Source organism: Canis aureus, chromosome X (genome assembly GCF_053574225.1).
Source record: "Canis aureus isolate CA01 chromosome X, VMU_Caureus_v.1.0, whole genome shotgun sequence".
Lineage (NCBI taxonomy): Eukaryota > Metazoa > Chordata > Mammalia > Carnivora > Canidae > Canis > Canis aureus.
In genome coordinates this window covers 25,976,069-26,003,906 of record NC_135649.1, presented here as the reverse complement: position 1 = coordinate 26,003,906, position 27,838 = coordinate 25,976,069, and the positions used below count along the sequence as shown (strand labels likewise).

The 27,838-nt window shown below is 40.4% G+C and overlaps 1 pseudogene; it reads left to right on the top strand.

Moving 5' to 3' along the window:
- The window catches only part of LOC144308824 (dynein light chain 1, cytoplasmic pseudogene), a 186,576-nt pseudogene extending 160,750 nt beyond the window's left edge, over nucleotides 1-25,826 (top strand).
- Nucleotides 25,827-27,838: the final 2,012 nt, after the last annotated feature.

Sequence of the window (27,838 nt, the reverse complement as noted above, 5' to 3'; positions counted from 1 at the left end):
TTTTATCTGATAGTTCATTTGCAAATATCTTCTCTCATTCTGTAGGTTGTCTTTTAGTTTTGTTGACTGTTTCTTTTGCTGTGCAGAAGCAATTTTATCCTGAATAAGTCCCAGTAGTTCATTTTTGCTTTTGTTTCCCTTGTCTTCATAGATGTATCTTTCAAGAAGTTACTGTGGCCAAGTTCAAAAAAGGTGTTTTCTGTGTTTTTCTCTTGGATTTTGATGGATTCTTTTCTCAAATTTAGATCTCTAGTCTATTTTGAGTTTATCTTTGTGTATGGTGTAAGAGAATGGTATAGTTTCATTCTTCTGCGAGTGGCTGTACAATTTTCCAAACACCATTTATTGAAGAGACTGTCTTTTTTTTCAATGGATAGTTTATTCTACTTTGTTTTTCTTGTTTCTTTTTTATTTATTTTTTTAATAATAAATTTACATTTTATTGCTGTTGAATTTGCCAACATAGAGAATAACATCCAGTGCTCATTCCGTCAAGTGCCCCCCTCAGTGCCCGTCAGGGATTCACCCCCACACCCCGCCCTCCTCCCCTTCCACCACTCCTAGTTCGTTTTCCAGAGTTAGGAGTCTTTATGTTCTGTCTCCCTTTCTGATATTTCCTACCCATTTCTTCTCCCTTCCCTTCTATTCCCTTTCACTATTATTTATGTTCCCCAAATGAATGAGAACATATAATGTTTGTCCTTTTCTGATTGACTTATTTCACTCAGCATAATACCCTCCAGCTCCATCCACGTTGAAGCAAATGGTGGGTATTTGTTTTGATGAACGCAGCTTTGTAGTACAACCTGAAATCTGGCATTGTGATGCCCCCAGCTATGGTTTTCTTTTTAAAAATTCCCCTGGCGGGATCCCTGGGTGGCGCAGTGGTTTGGCGCCTGCCTTTGGCCAAGGGCGCGATCCTGGAGACCCGGGATCGAAACCCACATCAGGCTCCCGGTGCATGGAGCCTGCTTCTCCCTTGCCTATGTGTCTGCCTCTCTCTCTCTCTCTCTCTCTCTCTCTCTCTCTCTCTCTCTCTATCATAAATAAATAAAAATCAAAAAAAATTTAAAAATGTATTAAAAAAAATTCCCCTGGCTATTCGGGGTCTTTTCTGATTCCACACAAATCTTAAAATAATTCGTTCCAACTCTCTGAAGAAAGTCCATGGTATTTTGATAGGGATTGCATTAAATGTATAAATTGCCCTGGGTAACATTGACATTTTGCCAATATTAATTCTGCCTGATTAGATCTAAACTCTGCATTCATGAAGTCTCTTGAGTCCTTTATGCTTTTTTCTAGAGCCACCAGCAGCTTTATAATACTGCTTCTGAATTGGCTTTCTGACATTGAATTGTAATCCAAATTTTGTAACTCTGTGGGAGAGAAGATTGTCTCTGATTCTTTCTTTTGAGGTGCGGTTTTCTTTCTAGTCATTTTGCTCAGTACAGAGTGGCCAAAAACAAGATGTATTGGGAAAGGGAGAAAAAGAGAGAAGAGAAAGAAGGGAATAAAAGAAAAAAAGAAAAAAGGATAAAAAAAAGAAAAGAGAAGAGAAGAAAAAGAAAAAAAAGAAAGAAAGGAAAAAAATGGGTCGGGGAAGCAAACAGAAATCAAAAAGAAAAAAAAAGTGGGGAGTATCCTCTGATTCTGTATACTGTAAGTCTCTTGACTTGCCCTGGAACTTTCCAGTGCCGCTTGTTCAATAATTTTTCCCCCGTCCCTCTAGCTGCTTTTCTGGGGGCGGGGCTTGTTGTGCTGATTTTTACGTGTTAGCACTTGGGGGAGCTGCTCTGCCCCATGCCTGGTGCAGGGCTCAGTGGGGGTTGTTTACCCCGTGAGACCCCAGGAGAAACAACCAGAGTGGCTGCAGCCAGCTCTGGAGCCCTGGATTCACCTCCCGCAGTAACTACAGAGCTCTCTGTCCGCAGGAGCCTGGAGGCTTCGGGGCGGGCCGCTGATCTGCTCAGCTCCGAGCAGGAGCGCCCTTGCTCTCCTGGGCCCTCCCGGCCTCTGCCTGTCCCGGCGGGAGGCCGCATCCTGGGCTGTGTCCCCGGCGCCCTGTGCTCCCGGGCCTGCGCTGTTGGATTCGCGCTCCCGGCAGGCAGCCCCGTTCGCCGGAGCCTCTGCCCGATCCCCTCCGAGCTGCTCCCGGGTCCAGCTGAGCTCGCGATGCAGCCCTTCGGGGAGCTCGGTGCACTCTCCCTGGTGTAGAGTTGCTCTGTTACTGTCCCAGGGAGCCTGAGGGCATCCCCGCCCTCCTGGGGTCCTGCTCTAACTCCTGCGATGGCCTTTCCCCCGGGAAGATTGGTGCAGCTCCTGCTTCTCCTGGACGGGGCTCTCCTGTCTTGGGGGCACTCGCCCCGGCCTTAGCCCGCCTCCTCGCGGGGCCCCGCCCCCTTGGATGCCTTTTGTTTCTTTATTTCTTTTTTCTCTGTCTTCCTACCTTGATAGTATCCTGAACTCTTCTCACTGTAGCATTCCAGCTGTTCTCTCTTTAAATCTCAGGCCGAATTCACAGAGTTTCAGGATGATTTGAAGGATATCTACGTAATTTGGTGGGGATAGGTGACTTAGGGACCCTACTCTTCCGCCATCTTGCCCCTCCAATCAATTTTTAATACTTTGTGGAATATTAGTTGACCATAGAGTTGAGGGTCCACTTCTGGATTCTCTATTCTGTTCCACTGATCTATTGTCTGTTTTTGCACCAGTACCACACTGTCTTGATGACCACAGCTTTGTAGTACAACCTGAAATCTGGCATTGTGATGCCACAGCTCTAGTTTTCTTTTTTAATATTCCCCTGACTATTCGGGGTCTTCTCTGATTCCACACAAATCTTAAGATGATTTGTTCCAAATCTCTGAAGAAAGTCTATGGTATTTTGGTAGGAATTGCATTAAATGTGTAAATTGCCCTGGGTAGCATTGACAATTTCACAATATTAATTCTTCCAATCCATGAGCATGGGATATTTTTCCATCTCTTTGTGTCTTCTTCAATTTCTTTCAGAAGCATTCTGTAGTTTTTAGGGTATAGATACTTTACATCTTTGGTTAGGTTTATTACTAGGTATCTTATACTTTTGGGTGCAATTGTAGATGGGGTTGACTCCTTAATTTCTCTTTCTTAGGTCTCATTGTTAGTGTATAGAAATGCCGCTGATTTCTGGGCATTGATTTTGGATCCTGCCTCACTGCCGAATTGCTGTATGAGTTCCAGCAATCTTGGGGTGGAATCTTTTGGGTTGTCTATGTACAGTATCATGTCATCTGCAAAGAGGGAGAATTTGACTTCTTTGACAATTTGAATGCCTTTCATTTCTTTTTGCTGCCTGATTGTTGAGGCTAGGACTTCTAGTACTATGTTGAATAGCAGTGGTGAGAGTGGACATCCCTGTCTTATTCCTGAGCTTAGGGGAAAGGCTCCAGTGTTTTCCCATTGAGAATGATATTTGCTGTGGGCTTTTCATGGATGGCTTTTAAGATGCTGAGGAGTGTTCCCTCTATCACTACACTCTCAGCAGTTTTGATCATGAATGGATGCTCTATTTTGTCAAATGCTTTCTCTGCATCTATTGAGAGGACGTTACGGTTCTTGTTTTTTCTGTTGTTGTTATGATCTATCACATTGATGGCTTTACGACTGTTGAACCAGCCTTGCATCCCAAGGATAAATCCCACTCGCTCATGCTGAATAATCTTCTTGATGGACTGTTCAATCCTATTGCCTAGTATCTTGTTGAGAATCTTTGTATCTGTGTTACTCAGGGATATTGGTCTGTCCGTCTCCTTTTTATTGGGGTCTTTGTCTTGTTTACAATTAAGGTGATACTTGCATCATAAAACGCGTTTGGAAGTATTCCATCTCTTTCTATCTTTCTGAACAGCTTTAGCAGAATAGGTATTGTTTCTTCTTAAAAGTTTGATAGAATTCCCCTGGGAAGCCATCTGGCCCTGGACTTTTGTGTCTTGGGAGGTTTTTGATGACTGCTTCAATTTCCTCCCTGGTTATTGGCCTGTTCAGGTTTTCTATTTCTTCCTTCCAGTTTTGGTAGTTTGCATTTTTCCAGAAATGCATCCATTTCTTCTGGATTGCCTATGTTATTGGCATATAGCAGCTCAGTATAAGTTTTTAAAATAGTTTGTCTTTCCTTGGTATTGGTTGTTATCTCTCCTTTTTAATTTGTGATTTTATTAATTTGAGTCTTTCTCTTTTGTTTTTCATAAGGCCAGCTAATGGTTTATCTTATTAATTCTTTCAAAGAACCAACTCCTAACTCTGGGAAACAAACCACGGGTGGTGGAAAGGGAGGTGGGCGGGGGGTGGGGGTGACTGGGTGATGGGCACTGAGGGGGGCACTTGATGGGATGAGCACTGGGTGTTATTCTATATGTGGGCAAATTGAACACCGATAAAAAATAAATTTATATTAGAAAGAGAACCAACTCCTGGTTTTGTAGATCTGTTCCACAGTTCTTCTAGTCTCTGTTTCATTGAGTTCTGCTCTAATCTTTATTACCTCTTTTCTTCTGCTGGATGTAGGATCTATTTGCTGTTTTTTCTCTAGCTCCTTTAGGTCCAAGGTTAGCTTTTGTATTTGAGTTCTCTCTAGTTTTTGGATGGATGCTTGTATTGCAATGTATTTCCCCCTTAGGACTGCTTTTGCTGTATCTCAAAGATTTTGGATGGTTGTATCTTCATTCTCATTATATGAATCTTTTTAATTCTTCTCTAATTTCCTGGTTGACCCTTTTATCTTTTAGTAGGATGGTCTTTAACCTCCACGTGTTGGTATTTCTTCCAAACTTCTTCTTGTGATTGAGTTCTAGTTTTAAAGGATTATGGTCTGAAAATATGCAGGGGATGATCTCAATTTTTGGTATCGTTTAAGACCTGTTTGTGATGCAGTATGTGGTCCATTCTGGAGAAAGTTCATGTGCACTTGAGAAGAATGTATTCAGTTGTGTTTGGATGGAAAGTTCTGTAAATATCTGTCAAATCCATCTAGTCAAGTGAATCATTTAAAGCTCTTGTTTCTTTGGAGATGTTGTGCTTAGGAGATCTGTCATTTGGGGACAGCGCCATGTTGAAATCTCCCAGTATAAGTCTATTATTATCTAAGTATGTCTTAACTTTGGTTATTAATTGATTGATATACTTGGCAGCTCCCATATTCAGGGCATAAATATTCGTGATTCTTAGGTCCTCTTGTTGGATAGATCCTTTAAGTATGATATAGTGTCCCTCTTCATCTCTTACTACAGTCTTTGGGATAAACTCTAATTTCTCTGACATGAGGATGGCTACCCCTGCTTTCTTTTGAGGACCATTTGAATGGTAAATGTTTCCCCAACCTTTCATTTTCAGGCTGGAGGTGTCCTTACATCTAAAATGAGTCTCTTGTAGACAGCAAATAGATGGGTCTTGCTTTTTTATCCAGTCTGAAACCTGGTGCCTTTTGATGGGATCATTAAGTCCATGTTTAGAGTTACTATTAAAAGATATGAATTTAGTGTTATCATACCTATTCAGTCCCTGTTCTTGTGGATTGTTTCTTTGGACTTCCTCTTTCTTTTACAGAGTCTCCCTTAATATTTCTTTCAGAGCTCGTTTGGTGGTCATATATTCTTTCAGTTTCTGCCAATCTTGGAAGCCCTTTATCTCTCCTTCTATTCTGAATTACAGCCTTGATGTACAGAGTATTCTTGGCTGCATATTCTTCTCATTTAGTACCCTGAATATATCTTGCCAGCTCTTTCTGGCCTGCCAGGTCTCTATGGAGAGTTCTGCTTTTAACCTAATGCCATGGAGAGAAGTATTAGGTTAACAGCAGACCTCGGGATTTCTTGTCTCTTGCTGCTTTAAGGATCTTCTCTTTATCTTTGGAATTTATAAGTTTCACTATTAAATGTCGGGATGTTGACTGGTTTTTATTGATTTTAGGGGGGAATATCTCTATCTCCTGGATCTGAATGCCTGTTTTCCTCCCCGTGTTGTTGAAGTTCTCAGCTATGATTTGTTCAAATATGCTTTCTAGCTCTCTGTCCCTCTCAGCGGTCTCTGGAACCCCAAATAAAAGTAGATTTTTCCTTCTAAGGCTATCAATTATTTCCTTAACCTTTTCTCATCGTCTTTTGTTTTTCTCTTTTTTCCTCAACTTCTTTCCTTGCCATGAACTTGTCCTCTATGTCACTCACTCTTTCTTCCACCTTATTAACCCTCGTCATTAGGACCTCAAGTTTGGATTGCATATCATTTAATTGATTTTTAATTTAAGTCTGATTCAATCTAAATTCTGCAGTCATGAAATGTCTTGATTCCTTTTTGCTTTTGTTCCAGAGCCACCAGTAGCTTTATAATTTTGCTTCTGAATTGGCTTTCTGACATCGAATTGCAATCCAAATTCTGTAACTCTGTGGCAGAGAGTACTGTTTCTGATTCTTTCATTTGTGGTGAGTTCTTTTTAGTCATTTTGCTCAGTGCAGAGTGGCTAGAAACAAGTTGTACTGAAAAAGGAAGGAAAAAGGAAAAAAATGGGGAAAAACAAATAAACAAAGAAAAAAAAAAACAAGGAGGGGTATCCTCTGATTCTGTATACTGTTAAGTCCCTCGACTTCCCCTGGAGCTTTCCAGTGCTGCTTGGTTAAGAACTTGCTCTTTCCCTGTCATTCCAGTTTGTCTTCTGGGGGGAGGGGCCTGCTGCGCTGATTCTTAGATGTGTGCACCTGGGGGTGCTGCCGCGCCCCCTGCCAGGTGCACAGCTCAGTGGGAGCTGTTTATCTTGTGAGGTGCCTGCTCCCTGGTGGCCCTGCTCTGTTCTAGTCACAAGGTGACACGAGGAGGAACAGCAACAGTGGCAGTGGCCAGCTCTCCAGCCCTAGAGTCAGCTCCCTCAGTAAGTACCACAGCTCCCAGGCGGCAGGGGCCTGGATGCTCTGGGGGCGGGGCGCTGATCTGCACAGCTCGGGGGGGTGCCCAGTGGCAGGAGAGTTCTCGCTGTCCTGGACCATCCCAGCCTTCACCTGTCCCAAGGGAGTGCCAGATCGTGGGCTGTTTCCCCCCGCGCCCTGGGATCCGAGGCCTGCGCTGCTGGAATTGCGCTCCCGGGTGCGCAGCTTCCTCTGTATGGAGCAGCCACCAGAGCTGCTGCCTGAGCCACCGCCTGAGCTGCTCCCAGGGCCCGCCGGGTGCATGCTTCAGCCCTTTAGGGAGCTCGGCCTACCGTGTGTGGCGCGCTCTCCCCCGGGGCACACTTCCTCTGTTAGTGACCTCGGGAACCTGGAGGCTCCACTGCCCCTCCTGGGATCCTGCCCGAGCTCCCTGCCAGTGCCTTTCCCACAGGGAAGATTGGTAAATTTCCCGACTCTCCTGGGTTGGGCTTTCCTGTCCTGGAGGCTCTCCCTGCCTGGCCTTAGCCCGGCTCCTCACGGGGTCCCATCCCCCACTGGGTTCTTTCTTTCTTTCTTTCTTTCTTTCTTTCTTTCTTTCTTTCTTCTTTCTTTCTTTCTTTCTTTCTTTCTTCTTTCTTTCTTTCTTCTTTCTTTTCTTTCTTTCTTTCTTTCTTTCTTTTTCTTTCTTTCTTTCTTTCTTTTCTTTCTTCTTTCCTTCTTTCTTCTTTCTTTCTTTCCATCTTCCTACTTTGATAGAAGCACGAAATCTTCTCACTGTAGCATTCCAGCTTTTCTCTCTTTAAATCTCAGGCTGAATTCGTAGATTTTCTGGATGATTTGAAAGTTACCTAGGTAAGTTCATGGGGACAGGTGACTTGGGGACCCTACTCTTCTGCCATCTTGTCCCGCCCCCTGTGCAGAAGTTTTTAATCCTGATTAAGTCCCAATAGTTTACTTTTGCTTTACTTTCTTTTCCCTTCATAGATGTATCTTGCATCAAGTTATTGTGGGCAAGTTGAAAAAGGGTGCTGCCTGTGTTATTCTCTAGGATTTTTATGGATTATTGCCTCACACTTAAATCTTTCATCCATTTTGAGTTTGTATTTGTGTGTATGGTGTAAGACAATGGCCTATTTCCATTCTTCTGCACATGCCTGTCCAATTTTCCCAACACCATTTGTTGAAGAGACTGTCTTTTTCCAGTGGATAGTCTTTCCTGCTTTGTCAAATATTAGTTGACCATAGACTTTATTGCTCATTTCTGGTTCTCTATTCTGTTTCATTGATCTATGTGACTGTTTTTTGTGCCAGTACCACACTGTCTTGTTAATTGTAGCTTTGTAATACAGCTTGAAATCTGGTATTGTGATGCCCCCAGCATGTCTTTTCTTTTTCAATATTCCTCTGGCTATCTTTCTTGACTCAAAACAAATTGTAAGATTATTTGTTCAAACTCTGTGAAGAAAGGCCATGGTATATGGGTACGGATTGCATTAAATGTGTAAATTGCCCTGAGTAGAATAGACATTTTCACAATATTAATTCTTCCAATCCATGGCCATGGAACTTGGTTCCATCTCTTTGTGTCTTTCTCAATTTCTTTCAGAAGTGTTCTGTAGTTTTTAGGGTATAGATCCTTTACCTCTTTGGTTAGGTTTATTCCTAGGAGTCTTATAATTATCAATGCTATTATAAATAGGATCGATTTTTTAATTTCTATTTTTTCCTGTTCATTGTTCGTGTACAGAAATCGAACTGATTTCTGTGCATTGATTTTGAATTCCACCAGATTGTTGAAATGCTGTATGAGATCTAGCAATCCTGGGGTGGAGTCTTTTGGGTTTTCTATATACAGTATCATATCATCTGCGAAGTGGGAAAATTTGACTTCTTCTTTACCAATTTGAATATGCCTTTTATTTCTTTTTGTTGTCTGATTGCTGAGGCTAGAACTTCTAGTACTATGTTGAATAACAGTGGTAAGGGTGGACATCCCTGTCGTGTTCCTGATATTAGGGGAAAGGCTCTCTGTATTTCCCCATTGAGAATGTTATTTGCTGTGGGCTTTTCAAAAATGGCTTTTAAGATATTGAGGAATGTTCTGTCTATCCCTATCGCTATCCCTCAGAGAGATCACAACCAATACCAAGGAAATACAAACGATTTTAAAAACATATTATGAGCAGGGATATGCCAACAAATAATCTAGAAGAAATGGAAGGACATTGAAGAGTTTTGATCAGGAATGGATGCTACATTTTGTCAAATGCTTTCTCTATATATGTTCAAAGGATCATATGGTTCTTGTTTTTTCTCTTATTGATGTGATCTATCACGTTGATTGTTTTATGAATGTTGAACAAACCTTGTGATCCAGGGTGGTCTTGGTGAATAATCCTCTTAATATACTGTTGGGTCCTATTGGCTAGTATCTTGTTGAGAATTTTTGCATCTGTGTTACTCAAGGATATTGGTCTATAAATCTCCTTTTTGCTGGGGTATTTGTCTAGTTTTGGAATTAAGGTGATGCTGGCCTCATAGAACGAGTTTGGAAGTAGTCCATCCCTTTCTAACTTTCAGAACAGTTTTAGTAGAATAGGTATTGTTTCTTCTTAAAGCTTTGATAGAATTCCCCTGGGAAGCCATCTGGCCCTGGACTTTGGGGTCTTGGGTGGTTTTTGATGACTGCTTCAATTTCCTCCCTGGTTATTGGATTGTTCAGGTTTTCTACTTCTCCCTGTGCCAGTTTTGGTAATGTTTGTTTTTCCAGAAATGCATCTTTTTCTTCTAGATTGCCTAATGTGTTGGCATATCAGTGCTCATAATACGTTTTTAAAATAGTTTCTATTCCCTTGGTATTGAGTGTCATCTCTCCTCATTCATTCATGATTTTATTAATTTGAATCTTTTCTCTATGCTTTTTAATAAGGCTGGCTCATGATTTTTCTATCTTATTCTTTCAAAGAACCAACTCCTGGTTTTGTTGATGTGCTCTACAGTTCCTCTGGTCTCTATTTCATTGAGTTCTGCTCGATTCTTTATTATCTCTCTTCATCTGTTTGCTGTAGGCTTTACTTGCTGTTTCTTCTCCAATTCCTTTAGGTGGGAGTTTAGCTCCTGTATTTGATTTTTTTCCTACTGTTTGAGACAGGCTTTTATTGTGATATATTTCCTTTTAATTTATTTTTTAAAGATTTTATTTATTTATTTATTTATGAGAGAGGCAGAGAGAGAGAGAGAGAGGCAGGGACACAGGCAGAGGGAGAAGCAGGCTCCATGCAGGGAGCCCGACGTGGGACTCGATCCTGGGTCTCCAGGATCACACCCTGGACTGAAGGTGGCGCTAAACTGCTGAGCCACCGGGCTGCCCATATTTCCCTTTTATGCCCACTTTTGCTGTTCCCCAAAGGTTTTGAAAGGTTGTATCTTTATTTTCATTAGTTTCCATGAACTTCTTTTAACACTTCTCTAATTTCCTGTTTGACTGATTCATCTTTTAGTAGGATGCTCTTTCACCTCCTCATGTTTTTTTTTAATATATTTTTTTTATTGGTGTTCAATTTACTAACATACAGAATAACCCCCAGTGCCTGTCACCCATTCACTCCCACCCCGGCCCTCCTCCCCTTCTACTACCCCTAGTTCGTTTCCCAGAGTTAGCAGTCTTTATGTTCTGTCTCCCTTTCTGATATTTCCCACACATTTCTTCCCCCTTCCCTTATGTTCCCATTCACTATTATTTATATTCCCCAAATGAATGAGAACATATAATGTTTGTCCTTCTCCGACTGACTTACTTCACTCAGCATAATACCCTCCAGTTCCATCCACGTTGAAGCAAATGGTGGATATTCGTCGTTTCTAATGGCTGAGTAATATTCCATATTACATAAACCACATATACATAAACCACATCTTCTTTAACCATTCATCTTTCGTTGGACACTAAGGCTCCTTCCACAGTTTGGCTATCGTGGCCATTGCTGCTTTAAACATCGGGGTGCAGGTGTCCCGACTTTTCATTGCATTTGTATCTTTGGGGTAAATCCCCAACAGTGCAATTGCTGGGTCGTAGGGCAGGTATATTTTTAAATCTTTGAGGAACCTCCACAGTTTTCCAGAGTGGCTGCACCAGTTCACATTCCCACCAACAGTGTAAGAGGGTTCCCTTTTCTCCGCATACTCTCCAACATTTGTTGTTTCCTGCCTTGTTAATTTTCCCCATTCTCACTGGTGTGAGGTGGTATCTCATTGTGGTTTTGATTTGTATTTCCCTGATGGCAAGTGATGCAGAGCATTTTCTCATGTGCGTGTTGGCCATGTCTATGTCTTCCTCTGTGAAATTTCTCTTCATGTCTTTTGCCCATTTCATGATTGGATTGTTTGTTTCTTTGATGTTGAGTTTAATATTTCTCTTCATGTCTTTTGCCCATTTCATGATTGGATTGTTTGTTTCTTTGGTGTTGAGTTTAATAAGTTCTTTATAGATCTTGGAAACTAGCCCTTTATCTGATATGTCATTTGCAAATAACTTCTCCCATTCTGTAGGTTGTCTTTTAGTTTTGTTGACTGTATCCTTTGCTGTGCAAAAGCTTCTTATCTTGATGAAGTCCCAATAGTTCATTTTTGCTTTTGTTTCTTTTGCCTTCGTGGATGTATCTTGCAAGAAGTTACTGTGGCCAATTTCAAAAGGGTGTTGCCTGTGTTCTCCTCTAGGATTTTGATGGAATCTTGTCTCACATTTAGATCTTTCATCCATTTTGACTTTATCTTTGTGAATGGTGAAAGACAGTGATCTAGTTTCATTCTTCTGCATGTGGATGTCCAATTTTCCCAGCACCGTTTATTGAAGAGACTGTCTTTCTTCCAGTGGATAGTCTTTCCTCCTTTATCGAATATTAGTTGCCCATAAAGTTCAGGGTCCACTTCTGGGTTCTCTATTCTGTTCCATTGATCTATGTGTCTGTTTTTGTGCCAGTACCACACTGTCTTGATGACCACAGCTTTGTAGTACAACCTGAAATCTGGCATTGTGATGCCCCCAGCTATGGTTTTCTTTTTTAAAATTCCCCTGGCTATTCCAGGGCTTTTCTTATTCCACACAAATCTTAAAATAATTTGTTCTAAATCTCTGAAGAAAGTCCATGGTATTTTGATAGGGATTGCATTAAACGTGTATATTGCCCTGGGTAACATTGACATTTCCACAATATTAATTCTGCCAATCCATGAGCATGGAATCTTTTTCCATCTCTTTGTGTCTTCCTCAATTTCTTTCAGAAGTGTTCTATAGTTTTGAGGGTATAGATCCTTTCTTATTTGGTGAGGTTTATTCCTAGGTATCTTATGCTTTTGGGTGCAATTGTAAATGGGATTGACTCCTTAATTTCTCTTTCTTCAGTCTCATTGTTAGTGTATAGAAATGCCACTGATTTCTGGGCATTGATTTTGTATCCTGCCACGCTACCGAATTGCTGTATGAGTTCTAGCAATCTTGGGGTGGAGACTTTTGGGTTTTCTATGTAGAGTATCATGTCATCGGCGAAGAGGGAGAGTTTGACTTCTTCTTTGCCAATTTGAATGCCTTTAATGTCTTTTTGTTGTCTGATTGCTGAGGCTAGGACTTCCAGTACTATGTTGAATAGCGGTGTTGAGAGTGGACATCCCTGTCTTGTTCCTGAATTTAGGGGAAAGGCTCCCAGTGCTTCCCCATTGAGAATGATATTTGCTGTGGGCTTTTCATAGATGGCTTTTAAATGTTGAGGAATGTTCCCTCTATCCCTACAGTCTGAAGAGTTTTGATTAGAAATGGATGCTGTACTTTGTCAAATGCTTTCTCTGCATCTAATGAGAGGATCATATGGTTCTTGGTTTTTCTCTTGCTGATATGATGAATCACTTTGATTGTTTTACGGGTGTTGAACCAGCCTAGTGTCCCGGGGATAAATCCTACTTGGTCATGGTGAATAATTCTCTTAATGTAATGTTGGATCCTATTGGCCAGTATCTTGTTGAGAATTTTTGCATCCATGTTCATCAGGGATATTGGTCTGTAATTCTCCTTTTTGGTGGGATCTTTGTCTGGTTTTGGAATTAAGGTGATGCTGGCCTCATAGAACGAATTTGAAAGTACTCCATCTCTTTCTATCTTTCCAAAGAGCTTTAGGAGAATAGGTATGGTTTCTTCTTTAAACGTTTGATAAAATTCCCCTGGGAAGCCATGTGGACCTGGACTCTTGTGTCTTGGGAGGTTTTTGATGACTGCTTCAATTTCCTCCCTGGTTATTGGCCTGTTAAGGTTTTCTATTTCTTCCTGTTCCAGTTTTGGTAGTTTGTGGCTTTCCAGGAATGCGTCTATTTCTTCTAAATTGCCTAATTTATTGGCGTATAGCTGTTCATAATATGTTTTTAAAATCGTTTGTATTTCCTTTGTGTTGGTAGTGAGCTCTCCTTTCTCATTCAAGATTTTATTAATTTGAGTCTTCTATCTCTTCTTTTTAATAAGGTTGGCTAATGGTTTATCTATCTTATTAATTCTTTCAAAGAACCAACTCCTGGTTCTGTTGATCTGTTCCACACTTCTTCTGGTCTTGATTTCGTTGAGTTCTGCTCGAATCTTTATTAATTCCCTTCTTCTCCTGGGTGTAGGATTTATTTGCTGTTTTTTCTCTAGCTCCTTTATGTGTAAGGTTAGTTTTTGTATTTGAGTTCTTTCCAGTTTTTGAATGGATGCTTGTATTGCAATGTATTTCCCCCTTAGGACTGCTTTTGCTGCATCCCAAAGATTTTGAACGGTTGTATCTTCATTCTCATTAGTTTCCATGAATCTTTTTAATTCTTCCTTAATTTCCTGGTTGACCCTTTCATCTTTTAGCAAGATGGTCCTTAACCTCCACGTGTTTGAGGTCCTTCCAAACTTCTTGTTGTGATTTAGTTCTAATTTCAAGGCATTATGGTCTGAGAATATGCAGGGGACAATCCCAATCTTTTGGTATCGGTTCAGACCCGATTTGTGACCCAATATGTGGTCTATTCTGGAGAAAGTTCCATGTGCACTTGAGAAGAATGAGTATTCAGTTGAGTTTGGATGTAAAGTTCTGTAGATATCTGTGAAATCCATCTGGTCCAGTGTATCATTTAAAGCTCTCGTTTCTTTGGAGATGTTTTGCTTAGAAGACCTATTGAGTATAGAAAGAGCTAGATTGAAGTCACCAAGTATAAGTGTATTATTATCTAAGTATTTCTTCACTTTGGTTAATAATTGATTTATATATTTGGCAGCTCTCACATTCGGGGCATATACATTGAGGATTGTTAAGTCCTCTTGTTGAATAGATCCTTTAAGTATGATATAGTGTCCCTCTTCATCTCTCACTACAGTCTTTGGGGTAAATTTTAGTTTATCTGATATAAGGATGGCTACCCCTGCTTTCTTTTGAGGACCATTCGAATGGTAAATGGTTCTCCAACCTTTTATTTTCAGGCTGTAGGTGTCCTTCTGTCTAAAATGAGTCTCTTGTAGACAGCAAATAGATGGGTCCTGCTTTTTTATCCAGTCTGAAGCCCTGCGCCTTTTGATGGGGTCATTAAACCCGTTCACATTCAGAGTTACTATTGAGAGATATGAGTTTAGTGTCATCATGATATCTATTCAGTCCTTGTTTTTGTGAAATGTTCCACTGAACTTCTTCTTAAAGGGGAATTTTAAGAGTCCCCCTTAAAATTTGTTGCAGAGCTGGTTTGGAGGTCACATATTCTTTTAGGTGCTGCCTGTCTTGGAAGCTCTTTATCTCTCCTTCTATTTGAATGAGAGCCTTGCTGGATAAAGTATTCTTGGTTGCATGTTCTTCTCATTTAGGACCCTGAATATATCCTGCCAGCCCTTTGTGGCCTGCCAGGTCTCTGTGGAGAGGTCTGCTGTTACCCTAATACTCTTCCCCATAAAAGTCAGGGATTTCTTGTCTCTTGCTGCTTTAAGGATCTTCTCTTTATCTTTGGAATTTGCAAGCTTCACTATTAAATGTCGAGGTGTTGAACGGTTTTTATTGATTTTAGGGGGGAATCTCTCTATTTCCTGGATCAGAATGCCTGTTTCCCTTCCCAGATTAGGAAAGTTTTCAGCTAGAATTTGTTCAAATACATATTCTGGCCCTCTGGCCCTTTCGGCGCCCTCGGGGACACCAATTAAACCTAAGTTTTTCTTCCTCAGGCTGTCGTTTATTTCCCTTAATCTATCTTCATGGTCTTTTAATTGTTTGTCTCTTTTTTCCTCAGTTTCCCTCTTTGCTATCAACTTGTCTTCTATGTCACTCACTTGTTCTTCCACCTCGTTAACCCTCGTCGTTAGGAGTTCTAGTTCGGATTGCCTCTCGTTCAATTGATTTTTAATTTCTGCCTGATTAGCTCTAAATTCTGCAGTCATGAAGTCTCTTGAGTCCTTTATGCTTTTTTCTAGAGCCACCAGTAGCTGTATAATAGTGCTTCTGAATTGGCTTTCTGACATTGAATTGTAATCCAGATTTTGTAACTCTGTGGGAGAGAGGACTGTTTCTGATTCTTTCTTTTGAGGTGAGGTTTTCCTTCTAGTCATTTTGCTCAGTGCAGAGTGGCCAAAAGCAAGTTGTATTGGGAAAAGGAGAAAAAGAGAGGAGAGAAAGAAGGAAAGAAAAGAGAAAGAGAAAAAAAAGGAAGAAAAAAACGAAAATAAAGAAGAAAAAGAATAAGAAAAAGAAAGAAAGGAGAATAAAGGGGGGTGGGGGAAGGAAACAAATCCAAAAGCAAAACAAAACAAAACAAAACAAAACAAACAAACAAAAAAGAACCACGGGGGAGTATCTTCTGATTCTGTGTACTTTAAGTCCCTTGGCTTCCCCTGGAAGTTGTCCGTTTAGCTGGTCTTCTGGGTGAGGAGCCTGTTGTGCTGATTTTCAGGTGTTAGCAGTTGGGGGAGCTGCTGTGCCCCTGCCTGGTGCAGGGTTCGGTGGGGGTTGTTTACCCCGTGAGGCCCCAGGAGCAACAGCCCTAGTGGCGGGGCCAGCTCTGGAAACCTGGATTCAGCTCCGGCAGGAACTCCGGAGCTCTCCGTCTGCAGGGCCTGGAGGCTCCGGGGCAGGGCCGCTGCTCTGCTCAGCTCGGGGTAGGAGCGTCCTTGCTGTCCTGGGCCCTCCCGGCCTCTGCCTGTCCCGGGGGAGGCCGGATCCTGGGCTGTGTCCCGGCGTCCTGTGCTCTGGAGCCTGCGCTATTGGATTCGCGCTCCCGGCCGCGTAGCCCCTCCACAGAGCCGCCTCCCGAGCCCTTCCAAGCTGCTCCTGGAACCACGCAGCCCCCTCCGCACGGAGCCTCTTCCTCTGCCCGAGCCCCCCCGAGTTGCTCCCGCGGCCGAGTAGCCCCCTCCGCGGAGCCGCCGCCCGAGCCCCTCGGAGCTGCTCTGGGTCCCGCCGGGTCCCGCCGTGCACGCTGCAGCCCTTAGGGAGCTCGGCGCACTCTCCTGGGCGCGCAGTTGCTCTGTTACTGTCCCAGGGAACCCGAGGGCATCCTCGCCCTTCTGGGTCCTGCTCCAACTCCCTGGGAGCCCCTTTCCTCCCGGGAAGGTCAGTGCAGCTCCTGCTTCTCCGGGACGGGGCTCTCCTCTCCTGGGGACACTAGCCCCGGCCTCAGCCCGGCTCCTCGCGGGGCCCCTCCCCCTTGGAGGCCTTTGTTTCTTTATTTCTTTTTCCCCCGTCTTCCTACCTTGATAGAAGTGCAAACTCTTCTCACTGTAGCATTCCAGGTGTTCTCTCTTTAATTCTCAGGCCGAATTCATAGATTTTCAGGATAATTTGAAGGTTTTCTAGGTAATTTGGTGGAGACAGGTGATTTGGAGACCCTACTCTTCCGCCATCTTGCCCCTCCTCCCCACCTCCTCATGTTTGAGTTTTATTGCAAATTTCTTCTTGTGATTGAGTTGTAGTTTCAAAGCATTGTGGTCTGAAAATATGTAGGGGACATTCCCAATCTTATGGTTTCAGTTGAGACTTGATTTGTGACCCAGTATGTGGTCTATTATGGAGAAAGTTCCATGTGCCCATTAGGAGAATATGTATTCACTTGCATTTGGATGGAAAATTCTGTATATATCTGTGAAATCCATTTGGTCTAGTATATCATTTAAGGACCTTGTTTCTTTGGTGATATTCTGCTTAGAATATCTGTCATTTGCTGGAAGTGCCATGTTGAAGTATCCTACTATTAGTGTATTATTGTATAAGTATCTCATTACTTTGGTTATTAATTGATATATTTGGCAGCTCCTACATTAGGGGCATAAATATTCATGATCGTTAAGTTTTCTTGTTGGATATATCTTGTAAATATTATATAGTGTCCCTCTTCATCTCTTACAACAGTCTTTGGGATAAACTCTAATTTATCTGATATGAGGAGTACTACCACAACTTTCTTTTGAGGACCATTAGAATGGTAAATGGTTCTCCAGTTTTTCATTTTCACGCTAGAGGTGTCCTTAGGTCTAAAATAAGTCTCTTGTAGTTGGCATATAGATGGCTCCTGCTTTTTTATCCAGTCTGATACACTGTGTCTTTTGACGGGATCATTTAACCCATTCACCTTCAGAGTAACTATTTAAAGATATGAAGTTAGTGTTGTCATAATACCTATTCAGTCCATCTTTTGTGGATTATTTCTGTGAGCTTCCTCTTTCTTTTACAGAGTTCCCCTTAATATTTCTTGCATAACTGGTTTGGTGCTCACATATTCTTTCAGCTTCTGCCTGTCTTGGAAGCTCTTTATCTCTCCTGTTCTGAATGATAGCCTTGCTGGATACAGTATTCTTGGGTGCATGTTCTTCTCATTTGGTATCCTGAAGATATCCTGCCAGCCCTTTCTGTCCTGCCTGGTATCTGTGGAAAGGTCTGCTGTTAATCTGATATTTCTGACCATGTATGTTAAGAATCTCTTGTCTCAGGCTGTTTTAAGGATTTTCTCTTTTTCTTTGGAATTTACAAGTTTCACTATTAAATGTCAAGGTTTCAAACAGTTTTTATTTATTTGGGGGCTGGGTCCTCTCAATCTCTTGGATCTGAATGCTTGTTTCCTTCCCCAGATTTGGGAAGTTCTCAGCTATGATTTGTTCAAATATACTTTGTGGTCTCTGTTTCTCTCTCATAGCGTCTTCTGGAACTCCAATTATATGTAAATTCTTCCTTCTCAAGCTATCATTTATTTCCCTAAGCCTTTCCTCATGGTCTCTTAATTATTTTTTCTCTTTTTCCCTCAGCTTCCTTCCTTACCATCAACTTGTCTTCTATGTCACTCACTCTATCTTCCACATCATTAACTCATCATTAGAAGTTAGGACATCCAGTTTGGATTGTATCTCATTTAATCTATTTTTATTTTTGACCTGATTAGATCTCAATTCTATGGTAACCGAGTCTCTAGAGTCCTTTATGCTTTTTTCCAGAGCCACCAGTAGCTTTTTAAGTGTACTTCTGAATTGACTTTCTGGCCTCGTTTTGAAATCCATACACAACAACCTTTTTGAACTTGGCCACAGCAACTTCTTGCATGACACATCTATGAAGCCAAGGGTAATAAAAGCAAAAAGTGAATTATTCAGACTTAATCAAGATAAAAAGCTTCTTCACAGCAAAATAAATGTCAACAAAACTAAAGGACAACCTACACAATGGGAGAACATATTTGCAAATGACCTCTCAGATAAAGGGCTAGTATCAAAGATCTATAAAGAACTTATTAAACTCAATAGCAAATAAACAAACAATCCAATCACGAAATGGGCAAAAGACATAAACAGAAATTTCACCAAAGAAGACATACACGTGGCCAACAAGCACATGAGAAAATGCTGCACATCACTGGCCATCAGGGAAATACAAATCAAAACCACAAGGAGATACCACCTGACACCAGTGAGAATGTTGAAACTTAAGACAGGAAACAACAAATGTTGGAGAGGATGTGGAGAAAGGGGAACGCTTTTGCACTGTTGGTGGGAATGTGAACTGGTACAGCCACTCTGGAAAACTGTGTGAAGTTTCCTCAAAGAGTTAAAAATAGAACTGTCCTATGACCCAGCAATTGCACTGCTGGGTATTTACCCCGAAGATACAGATGGAGTGAAATGCCAGGACACCTGCACCCCGATGTTTATAGCAGCAATGTCCACAGTAGCCAAACTGTGGAAGGAGCTTTGGTGCCCATCAAAAATGAATGGATAAAGAAGATGTGGTCTATGTATACAATGGAATATTACTCAGGCATTAGAAACGACAAATACCCACCATTTGCTTCAACGTGGATGGACCTGGAGAGTATTATCCTGAGTGAAGTAAGTCAATTGGATAAAGACAAACATTATTTGGTCTCATTCATTTGGGGAATATAAAAAATAGTGAAAATGAATAAAGGAGAAAGGAGAGAAAATGAGTGGGAAATATCAGTCAGGGTGACAGAACATGAGAAACTCCTAATTCTGGGAAACAAACAAGGAGTGGCAGAAAGGGAGGTGGGTGGGGAGTTGGGGTGACTGGGTGATGGGCACTGAGGGGGGTACTTGACAGGATGGGCACTGGTGTCATACTATATGTTGGCATATCAAACTCCAATAAAAAAAATATATACAAATAAAAGAGAAATCCATGTTCTGTAACTCTGTGACAGAGAGCATTGTTTCCAGTTCTTTCTTTTGTGATGGATTATTCCTTCTAATCATTTTTCCAATTCAGATTTGCTGTATGAGTGGGCTGAGTCAAAAGTATCTACCACAACCTAGATAAAATACACCCTAGATGATTCTGAAGACGTAGATACCAGAAAATAAGAGAAAGAAGAACAGATCAAAATAAAACAAAATGACCACAAAAGGGAAAAATACATTTTAAAACAAAGTAGTAAAAATAAAAAGTCAAAAACTAAAAAAAAGAAGAAGAAACGAAAAAAAATGTAAAGAAAAGAGAAAAAGGGGGGGATAGTGTTCGTAAGGAAGTGGTAATGGAGAGAGAATGTAGTCTACCTGATGGATCCTAGAGGGTGATCCTCTTTGTTCTGAGTGCATTTTGTTTTCTATGTTAGAAAACGGTCAATCCCAAATTTATATAAATCACCTATACTTACATAAGGACCTATCATTGACCACAAAAACATAAATAAGATAAAGAAAGGGGTAGAATGGGAAGAAAAAGAGAATATAATGTCACAAAATGAACCATGTGGTGTTCTACTTGGTTCTGGGTGTATTTTGGTCATGTGTTCGAAGGTATTAATTTCCACAATTGTAAAATAAAATGAGGCAGAAAAACATAAAACAAAAAAACAAATACCCATATTTTGTATATCTACCAAATTTAAATTGAATATGTTGAAGGGAATCCAGAAGTGAAAAATATATCTAAGATATGTAATTGTGGAAATTTGAAAGTCAAAAAGGAAAAAACTGAAAAATGAAGAGTTGGTGTAATATTGTAGTTAAGATGGGAAAAGAGAAAAAAATATTGCAAATTTTTAATCTGATATAAAAAACAAGTCATAATGAGGGAGAAAAAGGACCCTTAGTTCTGTATACTATTTACCCTCAGTTCTGGAGCTTTCCAGTGCTGTTTGTTCAGTAAACTTGATTTTCCCTTGTACTTTCAGCAGTTCTTCTGGGTTAGGGGTCTGCTGTGCTGATTCTCAGGTGTCTGTGCCTGGGCAGAGATGCCCCACCACTTGCCAGGTGCTGGGCTCAATATGAGCTGTTTATCCTGTGGAGCCTTTGCCCCGTAGAGGCCCTGCCTCTCTGAGACACAAGGTGAAACAAGGAGGAAAAAGAAAAAAAAGTGGTGTTGGCTAGACTTTCAGTTCTGTAGCCAAGCTCCCCTTGAGTAACTAACTGCAGTCTCCCAGCCCACAGTGGCCTGGGGACAGGCATAGGTGTTCTGATCTGCACAGCTTGCAGTGTGCCCAGCAGAAGGAGAGTTCTCACTTTCCATTGTCCTTCTCACTTCTGCCTGTTCCAGCAAAAATGGAGGATCACTGCTGGACATGCATTCCCAGGGACTGCCTTTCCTGAAGGGAATGGAATACAGCCACCTCTGTCCATTGCCGGGTTCTAGTGTAAAGGCCATTCTGGAGCTAGCCCACATAACTCACTGGCTTCTTCCAAGTGCCCTGGAGGACTCCAGCACTCCAGCCCTTTACTGAGATCAGACCATGGTTTGTGGTGAGCTTTCCTCCAGATACCCCTCCTCTTATAGTGACTCCAGGAATCTTGAGGCTTCACTGCCTTTCCTGTTATTCTGCCTGATTTTCCTGCTAAGCACTTTTCTGTCAAGGAAAGCTCTGATGCTGATTTTTGAAGTTCCCATTTCTCTAGGGCTGGGCTTTCATTCCCCAGAGGCTTTTGCAGCTCCGCTTTAGCCCTGCTAGTGGTGGTTCCCCTCTTCCACTTTATTCTTTTTTTTTTTTTTTTGCCTTCCTACCTTGTTAGAAGTGAAAACATTTCTCTCTGTAGCATTCCATCAGTTTTCTCTTTATTTTTTTTTAATTTATTTTTTATTGGTGTTCAATTTACTAACATACAGAATAACGCCCAGTGCCCGTCACCATTCCCTCCCACTCCCGCCCTCCTCCCCTTCTACCACCCCTAGTTCGTTTCCCAGAGTTAGCAGTCTTTACGTTCTGTCTCCCTTTCTGGTATTTCCCACACATTTCTTCTCCCTTCCCTTATATTCCCTTTCACTGTTCTCTCTTTAAACCTCAGGTCGAATTGGTAGGTGTCCAGGATGTTTTGAAAGTTATCTAGGTAAGTTTGTGGGATCAGATGAGTTGAGGGCTCCTACTCCTCCGCCATCTAGCTGCCTCCTCCCAGAGGTATTATTAAAGCCAAAAGTGATATGGCTTAAAGAATAGTCAGGTAAGGTGTTTATCCCTATCTGATCATGAAGCCTTGTGCACCCAGAAAAATACTGACTTCATAAGAAGTGACTTATAACTGACTGAAATTAAATTGTGTACCCCAATCTATACACAGATAAATTGGCAAAGAAATGTTATTCACTTAAAGAGTTTGGCACAAATTTTAATTAATCACTGGTTTACCACCAATTTTTTTTAACCACCAATTTTTAATGACTCAGAGGTAACTCCTATGAAAGCAGTATTAAAAATAAAATTAAAACAATGAAATATCTTTAAAAATAGAACAGAGACATCAATGGCCTCACAGTACATGGGATATAAGGGATACAGTCTCTACAGAATTAGCCTAGGAAAGATACCAAACAAATGGACCAAGCAAAAGGCAATAACAACAACAACAAATCTGTAGAAGGGATCCAAATCCATAGGCACTAAACTAATTTATCTAAAGTGACCTGTTTTTGACAAAAATTTATAAAGCATGCAAAGAAGCAGGAGAATATAACTCATACACAGAGGGGGGAAAAGTCAAGAGAAATTCTAATAGTGTCCAAATGTTGGACTTAGTAGCAAAAAATATTTCAAAGTATCTAATATACATGTGCTTAGACAAATAAATAAAATCATTCTTTAAAATTAAAGGAGCATGTGTTGACAATGACTCAATAAGGAATATCAATACAAAGGCAAAATATATTTTTAAAAGCACCAAATGGAAATGTTATAGTTCAATAGTACAATAACTGAAATAAGAAATGTACTAGAAGAGTTCAATAACAGATTTGAGCTGACAGTGGAAGAATCAATGGAATAAAAGATAAATCACACTTGATGGAATGAGCACTGGGTGTTAAACTATATGTTGGCAAATCAAATTTCAATAAAAACAAATTTTAAAAAACAAAGAAATGAAAAAAGATAAATCAATAAAGATTATATGATCTGAAGAAAAAGAGAGAGAGAGATGAATAGAGCCTAGAGACCCCCAGGTCTAAACAACCTATATCATCATAGGCATAATACAATTCTCAAAATGAGAAGAGTAACATAAAGGGGCAGAAAGTATATTTGAAGAAATAATGGCCAAGGGATCCCTGGGTGGCGCAGCGGTTTGGCGCCTGCCTTTGGCCCAGGGCGCGATCCTGGAGACCAGGGATCGAATCCCACATCGGGCTCCCGGTGCATGGAGCCTGCTTCTCCCTCTGCCTGTGTCTCTGCCTCTCTCTCTCTCTCTGTGACTATCATAAATAAATAAAAATTAAAAAAAAGAAATAATGGCCAAAATATTTCCAAATTTGAAGAGAAATATTAATCTATACATCCATGAATCTCAAGTGAATAAAAATAAACATGGAGACCCATGCCTAGAGACTTATAGACAAGTGGTTGAGAGACAAAGGTACACAGAAACTCTTGAAAGCAACAAGAGAAAAAGAACTTATCACATATAAGAAGAACCAAAATAAAATTAACAATTTACCTTTAGTCAGAAACAATGGGGGCCAAGGGACAGTGAGTTGGCATATTCAGGGTGTGGGAAGAAAAAGTGCCTGCTGAATATTTTATATCCAGTAAAATTTTTCTTCAATAGTGAAGATGAAAAAAAAGACATACCTATATAAGCAAAGATTGAGGGCAGTCCGGGTTGCTCAGTGGTTTAATGCCTGCCTTTGGCTCAGGGCATGATCCTGGAGACCCAGGATCGAGTCCCACATCAGGCTCCCTGCATGGAGCCTGCTTCTCCCTTTGCCTGTGTCTCTGCCTCTCTCTCTCTCTCTCTCTCTCTCTCTCTCTCTCTCTCTCATGAATAAATAAATTTTAAAAATATTTTAGGGATCCCTGGGTGGCACAGCGGTTTGGCGCCTGCCTTTGGCCCAGGGCGCTATCCTGGAGACCCGGGATCGAATCCCACGTCGGGCTCCCGGTGCATGGAGCCTGCTTCTCCCTCTGCCTGTGTCTCTGCCTCTCTCTCTCTCTCTCTCTCTCTCTCTGTGACTATCATAAATAAATAAAAAATTTAAAAAAATATTTAAAAAATAAGTAAATAAATAAATAAATATTTTAAAAGTCAATTGCATAATGCAATAATTATAAACCTATATAAGGACAAACATTATATATTCTCATTCATTTGGGGAATATAAATAATAGTGAAAGGGAATATAAGGGAAGGGAGAAGAAATGTGTGGGAAATATCAGAAAGGGAGACAGAACGTAAAGACTGCTAACTCTGGGAAACGAACTAGGGGTGGTGGAAGGGGAGGAGGGTGGGGGTGGGAGTGAATGGGTGACGGGCACTGGGGGTTATTCTGTATGTTAGTAAATTGAACACCAATAAAAAATAAATTAAAAAAAAAGAACCAAAAAAAAATAATAAAAATAAACCTATATTACTGGTTTTATGACATAAAGACATATAGGACAATACTAGCACTAAGAAGTGGGATGAGAATAAAGCTACCCTGGAGCAAATATATTTACTGAAATTCAATTAGAATCAACTTGAAGAAGATTATAATAAATAAAGAAAAGGGGCAGCCCGGGTGGCTCAGTGGTTTGGCTCTGCCTTCGGCCCAGGGCATGCTCCTGGGGTCCCGAGATCAAGTCCCACCTCTGGCTTCTGCATGGAGCCTGCTTCTCCCTCTGCATGTGTCTGTGTCTTTCTCTGTGTCTCTCATGAATAAATAAATAAAATCTTTTTAAAAAGAATATTTTGAGCTGCTATGGCATACATTGTGTCCTCCAAAATTCACATGTTAAAGAGTAACTCCCAATTTGATTGTGTTTGGAGATAAGGCTTTTATTTGTTTGTTTATCTATTTATTAAGATTTATTTATTTATTTATTTATTTATTTATTTATTTATTTAAGAAAGAGAGCATGTGAGCAGAGGAAGGGGCAGATGAAGAGAGAGAGAGAGAATGAGAGAGAGAGAGAGAATCTCAAGCTGATTTGACACTGACCACAGAGCCCGACACAGGGCTTCATTCCAGAATCCTGAGATCGTTACTTGAGTCAAATTCAAAAGTCAAAGGCTTAACAGACTGAGCCACCCGGGCCCCCCTGGAGATAGGGGTTTCAGAAAAGTATTGAGATTAAATGAGATGAGAGTAGGATCCTAATCCAGTAGGACTGGTTACCTTAAAAGAGGCAAGGGGTGATCTCTCTCACCACATGCACACCTGAAGAAATACTATATTATCTTGATAAGATAAGAAGATAAGAATTGGCTGTCTGCAAGCCAAGAAGAGAGATTTCACCAGAACCCAAATATTTAGCATCCTGGTTGATATCAGACTTTCAACCTCCAGATCCATGGAAAATAGATTTCTGTTGTTTAAGCCACCCATTTCATGGTATTTTGTTATGACAGTCTGAGCCAACTAAGACATAAATCCTATAGTAACAATTAAGAAAGTAACTTAAAAAATAGTAAAAACAAACAAATAGCAAACTAAATTGGTATTAAGGTGACACAGCAAAAAATATCTATGCAACAAAATATAAGTCAACAAAAGAGAACTGTAGGAACAATAAGATGTGAAAGATGTAGAAAACAAATAGTAAAATATAGACATAAATTCTCAACAAAATACTATGAAGCTGAATATATAAAACTTTTAAAAAGCATTACAGAGATGCACCAGGGATTCAGTAGTAAGATACTGCTGAGTCTCAGTATCGCCAACCCCTCCCACAGGAGACCACTGTAGTTGGCCAACCCCTACTCCTTGGTAACCCTGTGTGACCAAAAGGCCATGATAAAAAAAATGCTGATTCATCAGAGAAGATGCAACAGGACTCTATGTAGTGTGCTACTTAGGAGCTGGAGAAATAGAATATAGAGAAAGACCTTGTGGCCCGTATTAAGAAGGAGTTCAACAAAGATTAGAACCCCCCTGACACTGCATCATGGGGAGGAATTTTGGTGGTGATGTGACATGTGAAACCAAGCACTTCATCTACTTCAACCTGGGCTAAGTGGCCATCCTTCTGTTCAAATATGGTTAAAAGCATGGACTATGTCACACACCCAATGATTCGTCCAAAAACAAGGACAGCAACCTAAATTTCAAATACCCGAGACTAAAATCTTCAGCTTTGCCTAAGGGAACACCTTGATCTTTGAGCCTTTATTGTGTTGTTTTGTATAGGTCATACTCTGTATGAATTTGTTGTGGTTATAAAACAATTAGCAAAACAGCTTACATTTGTATTTATTTCTTATTCCATACTTCTGTCTCATGATTTTTTCTTTTCAAAATCCATTGCTTTCAAAAAATAAATGTGTCAGAGAAGTGAAAACTAAATAAAAAAATTTTAAAAAGCTTTTTATCCAGTGACCAGTTATACCTGGAATGTGAAGTTGTTTTCACCTCTAAATATTGATAATGTAATATATTTTATTAATGGAGAAAAGAACAAAACCACATAAGTATCTCAATAAGGAGAAAAATGTTGACAAAATCTAACACTAATTCATAATAAAAACAATCAACTAACTACTAAAGAAAAGGGACTTGGTCAAATCCATAAAAGACATCTACTAAAAACTTAAAATCAGGGGTATCTGGGTGGATCAGTTGGTTAAGAGTCTGCCTTCAGCTCTGGTCATGATTCCAGGGTCCTGGGATCAAGCTCTGTATTGGGCCACCTGTTCAGTGTAGAGCTTACTTCTCCCTCTCTCACCCACCCCTGCTCATCCTTTCTCTTGTTATCTCTCTCAAATAAATAAATAAAATATTTTTAAAAAAACTTAAAATCAATATCATACTTAAAGATAAAAGACTGATTGCATGATGCCTAAGATTGGGAACAAAACAAAACAAAGATGTCTGCTTTGGCAACTTCTTTTTTTAATTTTTAAATTTTTATTTAAATTCAACATGTTGTGTAATATTAGTTTCAGACATAGAATTCAGTGATTCATTAGTCACATCGAATACCCAATGCTCACTACATAATGTGCCATCCTTAATGCCCATCACCAATTACCCCATGCCCCCACCCACTTCCCCTCAAGCAGCCCTCAGTTTATTTCCTAGAGTTAAGAGTCTCTACGGTTTGTCTCTCTCTCTCTGATTTCATGTAATTCTATTTTTCCCTCCTTTCCTCTGTTTTGTTTCTTAAATTCCACATATGAGTGAAATCTTATGATAATCATCTTTCTCTGATTGAGTTATTTTGCTCAGCATAATACCCTCCAGTTCCATCCACGTCTTTGCAAATGGCAAGATTTCATTTGTTTAATGGCTGAGTAATATTCCATTATATATATATATATATATATATATATATATACCACCTCTTCTTTATCCATTCATCTATAAATAGACATCTGGGCTCTTTCAATAGTTTGGCTATTGTGGATATTGCTGCTATAAACACTGGAGTGCTTGTGTACCTTCAGATCACTACATTTTTATCTTTGGGGTAAATACCTAGTAGTGCAATTGCTGAGTCATCGGGTAGCTCTATTTTTAACTTCTTGAGAAACCTCTATCTCATTTTCCTGAGTGGCTATTCCAGCTTGCATTCCTACCAGCAGTGTAGGAGGGTTTACCTTTCTCTGCATCCTCTCCAACATTTGCTGTTTCCTGACTTGTTAATTGTAGTCATTCTGATTGGTGTGAGGTGATATCTCATTATGGTTTTGTTTTTTCCTGATGCTGAGTGATGTGGAGTATTTTTTCATGTGTCTATTGGCCATGTGTATGTTTCCTTTGGAGAAATGTCTGTTCATGTCTTCTGCCCATTTCTTGATTGGATTATTTGTTCTTTGTTGAATTTGATTAGTTTCTTATAGATTTTGGATACTAGCACTTTATCTGATGTCATTTGCAAATATCTTCTCTCATTCTGTCGGTTGTCTTTTGGTTTTGTCAACTCTTCCCTTTGCTCTGCAGAAGCTTTATATCTTGATGAAGTCCCAATAGTATATGTTTGCCTTTGTTTCCCTTGATTTTAGAGACATGTCTAGCAAGAAATTGCTGTGGCTGAGGTTACAGAAATTGCTGCCGTGT